The sequence below is a fragment of the Platichthys flesus genome, chromosome 19, assembly GCF_949316205.1.
Source record: "Platichthys flesus chromosome 19, fPlaFle2.1, whole genome shotgun sequence".
Classification (NCBI taxonomy): domain Eukaryota; kingdom Metazoa; phylum Chordata; class Actinopteri; order Pleuronectiformes; family Pleuronectidae; genus Platichthys; species Platichthys flesus.
Window position 1 is genome coordinate 20,133,106 of NC_084963.1, and position 9,552 is coordinate 20,142,657.

Consider the following 9,552-nt stretch of genomic DNA (forward strand, 5'->3'; position numbering starts at 1 on the left):
CTCTGACGCACCTGAAGCAGTCATGTACAGGCGAAAGCGTTGTTCCCATCTGCGCCAGTTTTCAGCGATATTCCCCGTGAGCATCAGCTGTGACGGTGGTCTGAACAGCTCCATGCTCGCCCCGTAGCCGTCCGGTGTTAGCAGGATGCTAATCTTTTTTCACCTTGCATGTAGTCACTCGGCTCACTCCGTAACTCTGTCTTCTGACACCATGTTGTGGTTCTTTATGTTATATAAAGAGTGTTGGAGGTATGTCTCAAACTGGACCGTGGGTTACTAGTACTCTTTGATAATCAATAACGTACACGGAGGCGAGGTGACTTGTAGGCACGCTTTAGTAGTAGTACAACAACATCCAGGCATCAGCTATCGAACCCAGCACCCGGGGTACCGCAGGCTAATACAGTCGAGCACAGAACACTCGATCAGATACACCACAAACGAGCAGTCCCCAGACTAGTCCCGTGCAGCCGGGAGCCCAGGGCAGATGGGTGACGTTCCAGAGGGGGCATAGTGCTAGACTTAGAAAGCCCTTGATTAAAGAGCCACCAGCTCACGTTTCAAATAGATTCTCTCCACTCAGCGAGGCACCCGCTGATAAACAAACTCTGATTATTGGCGACTCGGTTCTGAGAAACGTCAGGTTAGCGACACCAGCGACCATAGTTAATTGTATCCCAGGGGCCAGAGCCGGCGACATCGAATCTAAACTTAAGTTAATGGCTAAATCTAAAAAAGGTAAATACAATAAAATCGTAATTCACGTCGGCAGCAACGACTCCCGGCTTCGTATGTCGGAGGTCACTAAATTGAATGTTGAGTCGGTGTGTGCTTTTGCTAAAACGATGTCGGACACAGTAGTTTTCTCTGGCCCGCTCCCTAACACAACAGGTGATGACATGTTTAGCCGCATGTTGTCTTTTAACCGCTGGCTGTCGAGGTGGTGTCCTGTAAACGGCGTGGGCTTTATAGATAATTGGCTAACTTTTTTGAGAAAACCTGGTCTTGTTAGGAGAGACGGCGTTCATCCCACTTGGGATGGAGCAGCTCTCTTATCTAGGAATATTACTAAGTCTATAACATGACAACCCATAGTTGGGACCAGGAAGCAGAGCTGCAGTGCTAAACACTTCTCTGCGCTCCCTCTGGATCATTCACAAAACCCCATAGAGATTGTGTCTGTTCACCGTCCGATTAAATTATTGAAATTAAACAATAATAGAACGAGAACTCCACACAAAAATTTAATACAAATTAAAACAACCTCTGAAACAATACAGGAAACCCAGACTTTTAAATGTGGTCTTTTAAACATTAGATCACTGGAAAAAAAGGCTCTTTTAGTTAATGAAATAGTCTCTGATTACAACATAGATTTATTGTCCCTCACTGAGACGTGGCTGCATCCTGATGATTATGTCAGTCTAAATGAATCTACTCCCCCCAGTCATATCAATTCACAGGTTCCTAGAGAAATTGGGCGAGGAGGTGGAGTTGCTGCTATTTTTAACTCCAGTCTATCAATTAATCCTAAACCTAAACTCAGCTACAAGTCATTTGAATGTCTGGTTCTTAGTCTTCCACGCCAATCAAGGAACCACCAACAGCCAATCATATTTGCCGTAGTTTACCGTGCTCCCAGGGCTTATACTGAATTTTTAAAGGAATTCCCTGAGTTTTTATCAAACTTAGTCCTAAAGACCGATAAAATTATTATTGTTGGTGACTTTAATATTCATGTTGATAATAATAAAGATTGCCTTAGCGTAGCATTTATTTCAATACTAGACTCTATTGGTTTCAGTCAGTGTGTGCACAAACCTACTCATTGTGGTAACCACACACTTGACCTTGTATTATCGTACGGTGTCGCAATTGAAAATTTAACAGTACTTCCGCGCAATCCAGTTCTATCAGACCATAATTTAATAACCTTTGATTTTTCAATAACTGAATATATGCCACTAATAAAAAATTCATTTTCTAGATGTCTACCTGATAGTGCTGTAGCTAAATTTAAGGAAATAATCCCAATTACATTTAAACCCGTATTAGCAGTAGATATAAACAACAAATTCTTTAAAACCCTGAGCTCCATTGAGATCGACCACCTCGTCGATAGCTCTGCAGACTCATTACGATTAACATTAGACTCAATAGCGCCTCTAAAAAAGAAAAATGTCAAACATAGTAAATTAGCTCCGTGGTATAATTCCCAGACAAATGAGTTAAAACAATTATCAAGAAAACTAGAAAGGAAGTGGCGCTCCAGCAACAATGTTGAAAACCTCATAGACTGGAAGAATAGTGTTAAAGAATATAAAAAGGCTCTCCACAAAGTAAGAGCCGCCTACTATTCAAAACTAATAGAAGAGAATAAAAATAACCCCAGGTTTCTCTTCTGCACTGTAGCCAGGCTGACAGAGAGTCACACCTCCACCGAACCCAGTATTCCTCCATCCCTAAATAGCAATATCTTTATGACCTTTTTTAATGATAAAATTCAAACTATTCGAAATAAAATCAACCATCTCCTGCCCTCAATTGGCACTAATACCCTCCCAACAACAGAGATCTCAGAAACGGCTGAGAATCCTACCCATTACTTAGACAGCTTCTCTCTGATCACCCGTGATCGGTTTACCAAATTAATCTCAGGTTCTAAACCAACAACCTGTATCTTAGATCCCATTCCTACCAACTTACTTAAAGACATTCTGCCCCTAATTGATAGTTCGTTACTTAACATTATCAATCTGTCATTATCATCAGGTTATGTACCACAGTCTTTTAAAATAGCTGTCATCAAACCCCTACTCAAAAAACCCACCCTAGACCCAGAGGTTTTAGCCAATTACAGACCAATATCTAACCTCTCCTTCATTTCTAAAATCTTAGAAAAAGTGGTAGCCAATCAGCTGTGTGAGTTTCTCCAGGAAAATAATATATATGAAGACTTTCAATCGGGGTTTAGAGCCAATCACAGTACAGAGACAGCCTTGGCAAAAGTCACTAATGACCTTTTAATAGCCTCAGATCAGGGACTTGTGTCTGTCCTCGTTCTGTTAGATCTCAGTGCAGCATTCGACACAATTGACCATCAAATTTTATTACAAAGACTAAAACAGTTAATTAACATTAATGGAACCGCCCTTAACTGGTTTAAATCGTATTTTTCTGATCGCTCCCAATTTGTGCAAATTAATGATGAGTCATCTGTGCGCACCAAAGTTAATCATGGTGTTCCACAGGGCTCTGTGCTCGGCCCAATTTTATTCTCATTATATATGCTTCCACTAGGAAACATTATCAGGACACACTCGGTAAATTTCCACTGCTATGCGGATGACACCCAGTTATATTTGTCAATAAAACCTGAACAAAGTAATCAATTAACTAAACTTCGAACATGTCTCAAGGACATAAAAACCTGGATGACCCGCAATTTTCTCTTATTAAACTCAGACAAAACAGAGGTTATAATACTTGGCCCCAAACACCTTAGAGATGCATTATCTAATGATATAGCTGCGCTAGACGACATTGCCCTTGCTTCCAATGAAACAGTCAGGAACTTGGGAGTGATCTTCGATCCTGATTTATCCTTTAATAGTCACTTAAAACAAATTTCTAGGACCGCTTTTTTCCACTTGCGTAATATTTCAAAAATTAGACATGTCCTTTCACAAAAAGATGCAGAAAAACTAGTCCACGCCTTTGTTACATCGAGACTGGACTATTGTAATTCATTATTATCAGGCTCCAGCAGGAAGTCGTTAAAGACTCTACAGCTTGTCCAAAATGCTGCAGCACGTGTCCTGACGAGAACAAAGAGAAGAGAGCACATTTCTCCAATATTAGCATCGCTACACTGGCTTCCAGTTAAATCTAGAATAGAATTTAAAATTCTCCTCCTCACCTTCAAGGCCCTTAATAATATAGCGCCTTTATACCTTAAAGAGCTGTTAATACCTTATAAACCCACTAGAGCACTCCGCTCCCAGAATTCAAGCCTACTTGTCGTCCCTAAATTCTCTAAAAGTAGAGTAGGAGCCAGAGCTTTTAGCCATCAAGCCCCTCGGCTGTGGAATAATCTACCACTTTCAGTTCGGGAGGCAGTCACCATCTGTTCGTTTAAAAGTAGGCTCAAAACCTTTCTTTTTGATAAAGCTTATAGTTAGAGCTAATTAGTGCGCCAGAACGTTACTTGTTCTATTTTATGACACATGACACACGGAGCTTCTCTTTCCAGCTTCTCCTTCCTCTTCTCCATCCCTATCCCCCTTCCCCGGAATCCCTTTGCTTTATCACCCGCAGATCCAGGGCCTCTGTGGCCGCACCATGGATTACGGTTTGTGGATCGCGCACCGGGGGTCGCGGTGTTGGATCCAGTGTGGCGGATTCTGAGTCATGTGGGCTGATCGTGGTGCTGGTGGCGGACCCTGTGTCGCGTTGGCATTGGGCACGGGCGGTGGACCAGGACCGCAGTGGTGGCTTGTGATGGGTCCTCCTGGTGGGCGGCGGTGGACGGTGACTGAGGACTGAAGTGGCGTCTGGTCTGGATGGTGGATCGTGGTCTAGATGGTTGCTGAGCATGGACTGTGCTTCATCAATGCTGCTAGAGACTTTGATTATTGATGATGTTCTCCTGCACGTGGCATCTATTGCACTTCTGTCCGTCCTGGGAGAGGGATCCCTCACATGTGGCTCTCTCTGAGGTTTCTACATATTTTTACCCTGTTAAAAGGGTTTTTTGTAGTTTTTCCTTACTCTTGCTGAGGGTTAAGGACAGAGGATGTCACACCCTGTTAAAGCCCTATGAGATGAATTGTAATTTGTGAATATGGGCTATACAAATAAAATTTGATTGATTGATTGATTGACTTGTCGTCCCTAAATTCTCTAAAAGTAGAGTAGGAGCCAGAGCTTTTAGCCATCAAGCCCCTCGGCTGTGGAATAATCTACCACTTTCAGTTCGGGAGGCAGTCACCATCTGTTCGTTTAAAAGTAGGCTCAAAACCTTCCTTTTTGATAAAGCTTATAGTTAGAGCTAATTAGTGCGCCAGAACGTTACTTGTTCTATTTTATGACACATGACACACGGAGCTTCTCTTTCCAGCTTCTCCTTCCTCTTCTCCATCCCTATCCCCCTTCCCCGGAATCCCTTTGCTTTATCACCCGCAGATCCAGGGCCTCTGTGGCCGCACCATGGATTACGGTTTGTGGATCGCGCACCGGGGGTCGCGGTGTTGGATCCAGTGTGGCGGATTCTGAGTCATGTGGGCTGATCGTGGTGCTGGTGGCGGACCCTGTGTCGCGTTGGCATTGGGCACGGGCGGTGGACCAGGACCGCAGTGGTGGCTTGTGATGGGTCCTCCTGGTGGGCGGCGGTGGACGGTGACTGAGGACTGAAGTGGCGTCTGGTCTGGATGGTGGATCGTGGTCTAGATGGTTGCTGAGCATGGACTGTGCTTCATCAATGCTGCTAGAGACTTTGATTATTGATGATGTTCTCCTGCACGTGGCATCTATTGCACTTCTGTCCGTCCTGGGAGAGGGATCCCTCACATGTGGCTCTCTCTGAGGTTTCTACATATTTTTACCCTGTTAAAAGGGTTTTTTGTAGTTTTTCCTTACTCTTGCTGAGGGTTAAGGACAGAGGATGTCACACCCTGTTAAAGCCCTATGAGATGAATTGTAATTTGTGAATATGGGCTATACAAATAAAATTTGATTGATTGATTGATTCTTGGCTAGAGGACAAGTTTGGTATATGGAAAGGTGTTTTCCTCGCCTTTCATCCTTGATTGCTGCATTTGCTATATTTGCACTTTGTGTTTGCTGGCTGATCCCTTGTGTTTGTGATCTCATCCTTCATGCTATAGACAAATCCATGACCCTCATATGTTACAGGCTGGCACCAGTTCACCTTTGCTTGATGATCATACTCCTGATGTGATCCCCCACCCCCGATTGGGAACCGACTTTCCCTGAAGGTTTACCCTTTATGTCCAATTTTGGTGATGATGATGAAGACGCCTCGGAAACTTTGATGAGTTTTGTTCCCCTGAGGTTACCCATTTTAAGAGTGTCTGTGCTCACAAAAACAGCACACTGCTTTGTTGAATGAACTTTATGAAGTGATGTATTGTATCTATGAGAACTTGAATCATGGATGTTCCTATGATATGTCTTTGTTTGTCCAAAAATTACAAAAAGGAGGGAAGTGTAATTAAAATGTACTTAATAACCACTCTGTTTATGCCCACTGTCTAAACATGTTTTGCAAAAGTCGATCCTGCAGTTAGACTCTCCTCAATCTGAACCCAATTGTGACCTTAGCTGCACTGTTTGCACTCTGTTTTAGGAAACCCACCTGGTATCTGTGTAGATTCGCACAATACAAGCTGTCTGAATCCCAGTTTGTATCATTGTTTCTTCTTCACATGTCTCTCACGCCTGTAACATCTGGTTGTGCCGTTATCCTTTCTCTACAACCTTGTTGTTTCCAGATTTCCACAAGTTCTATTTGCAAATATAATTTCATAGTCACAGCGCCCCCTAGCTGAGACAGGAACTATCATGTTTTATACTTTGACATGCTATGCATATCTTATTCATTTGATCCATCTCAAAATAGGTCAGGAGAGCTTTGACATGTTGGGTAACTGATGTTTTGAAAGTTAAACCTCTACATTGAATGACAATGGCGTGCACTTTGATGAAACGGCAACAAACACAAGTGGTTGGAACATCAATACCCATGCTTAAAAACTCACCAAATTTCACAAGCAAGTCAGGTCCAGTGAACATTTACATATTTTGATGTTCACGGCAGCATACATCCAAAAATGGCTCATAGCGCCCCCTGGAAATGTTCAACGATGATCTTCCTATCCCTTTACTTTCACCTAGAGTAATGGAAATTGGCACATATGTGCATCATGCCCAGACGCACATGCTGCCTCTTGACGTTGTTACCCAAATTCAACAGTGAATTTTTAGGGACTTGTCCGCAGGGAGAAATTCCTCTCCTCACTGCATGTGCACAAGAATGAATACCGACTTTGGACCCACTTACCTCTGTGAAATGAAGCTTCCACAAATAAAAATTGTGGACGTAGCTGGGAGAGCACTTTCCCACACCGGAAGATCACGCCGGGTTCACACCGGACGCGGAAGCGACGCCGAAGCGAGGCGTGAGCGCTAATCCGTAGAGCGCCGGCGCTTGGCTGTTCACACCGGGCGCGGTAGCGACGCCGAAGTGCCGCTGTTAGCAGCCTGGAGTAAAAAACGACATTTTATCATTTTTTTCAAGCATATACTTACTTGTTGCTCCAAAATTAACTGCAACAACGTCCCAACATGTGTCCTTTTTAGTGTTGTCTTTATACAACATGTTCCAAGGATCATACAACTCACTGTACTTCTCCACTTCAGTTATTAATTTAATGTCATCCATGTTGAAGAACTTCTCAGCTGTTTGCTCCATGTCAGGCGCCGAGGGTAAATAACGTATTCTCCACTCAAGCTTATGTGGAAAATACGTACAAGCACCCCCCCCCCCCCTCTATCTTTTTATCTTTATGACTGCTTGTGTGGCTGTAGTGGATGGGCAGAGGGGGACATTTAATAATGTGTTCGGTAAAAGTGGTAAAATTAAAACTCCAGGACAACAGAAGGTGAATACAAATTATGGGATGCATATTTGATCATTTATATCATATAAAATATATCTCTCTCTCGTGTAACATCAGAGGTCCAACTCAGTGTCTTGTAGCCATGCCCTTGTCTCTGGTCCCACGTCAAAGAGGCCGGCTTCCGAGGGTGGTCTGTGCAGGGGGCAGGTGGTCATAATATGTTCGACAGTCTGTTCAGGGGCACCACACTCGCATGCAGCGCTGTCTGCCAGGCCCCACTTCTTCATTGAAGATTTAAACCGACCGACCCCAGTACGCAGACGGTTCAGCAGAGTCCATTGCCGGCGTGGAAGAAGGTCTCCTGTGGCTCCATCTCCTGGATCCAAGATGTAGTGGTGGATTTGGGTTGGCCCAGCCCTCTCCCACTCCTGTTTCCAGGCTGCCGCCAGCCATCCATCTTTGGACAGGTCCTCAGTGGTGGACCGGAGCAACTCTTGTGCCGCCTTGTTGTAAGGGTGGCGGTACTTGAGTCTGCTCAGAGGAGCTGCTGTCTCTGTGGTGTCATGGAGGATGTGCCAGTCATGCTTCCGTGCTTTCCTTGCCAGGACGAGAGTGGCAGCCTCTCGTCGTAGGCCAGCCGGTGCGATTCCTGCTAAGACTGGCAGCAGGACGATTGGGGTAGGCTTCAGGAATCCAGTGATGATCCGGAGGGCGTTGTTGATAGCCACATCCACCATTTTCGTGTGTGGACTTCTGCTCCATACTGGGGCACAGTACTCCGCTGCTGAAAAGACCAGGGCTTGGGTTGATACCCGTAGTGTCTTGGCAGTGGCTCCCCAGGTTGTGCCAGCGAGGCGACGGATCAGTGCGACCCTTGATATTGTCTTTGCCCGGACATCTTCGAGATGTTGTTTGAAGGTCAGTGTCCGGTCCAGACGCACACCAAGGTATTTAGGCGCTTGCTGGGACTCCAGGCGCTTGTGGTCGGTGTATACCTCCAGTGCCCTCTTGGCGTCTCTGTTGCAGAGATGGTATGCTGCTGTAACAGTCTTGCCGGTGCTGAGTTGCAGGCGCCACTTTCGTAGATAGGCTACTAGGACGACCATGTCTTGGTTGAGACCGTCTTCCATTGCCTTCCATGTGGGTCTTCTCAGCATGATTGCGAGATCGTCTGCGTAGCCGTACTTTCTGGATGCTGTGTCTGGTAGATCATAGATGTAAATATTGAACAGCATGTGGGACAGCCTGTGGGACACCGTTCCGTAGTCTTCTTAGCCTACTGCGCTGGCCATCGCTGGTCTGTAGGACAAAACTGCGGTTAGACAACGTCTCCATGATGAATTTCACCATATGTCGATCGGTTATTGTCCTCAGCAGCTTCAGGTGAAGTCCGTGGTGCCAGACGGTATCGTACGCGGCGGTCAAGTCCAGGTACACTACCCCAGCTTTCTCATTATCCTGGAAGCTGTCCTCGATGTCTTGAGACAGAAGTGTAACCTGGTCCAATGTGGACCTACCGCGACGGAAACCGGCCTGTTCCTGTGGAAGCTGTGGGTCAATCACTGGCTCAATGCGGCATTGGATCATTCTTTCCAGGATTTTAAATGGAACACAGAGCAGCGATATGGGTCGGTATGCCTTGGGGTCTTCCGCAGGTTTGTTTGGCTTTGGCAGGGCGATTACAGAAGCACGGCGCCAGATCTTGGGCAGCTTGCATCTCTGGTAGCAGGATGAGAAGAATGCACAGAGCCAGCTGGATGTTATTGTGCTCTGGTGCATAACAAACTCTGGGTGGATGTTGTCACGTCCTGGAGCTTTGCCTGGCTTGAGCTTGCTCATGGCCTTACTGAGTTCGTCTGCTGTGAATTCTCCTGAGAGGTTGGAATCCGCACTGGCCACCCTGGAGAGGGAA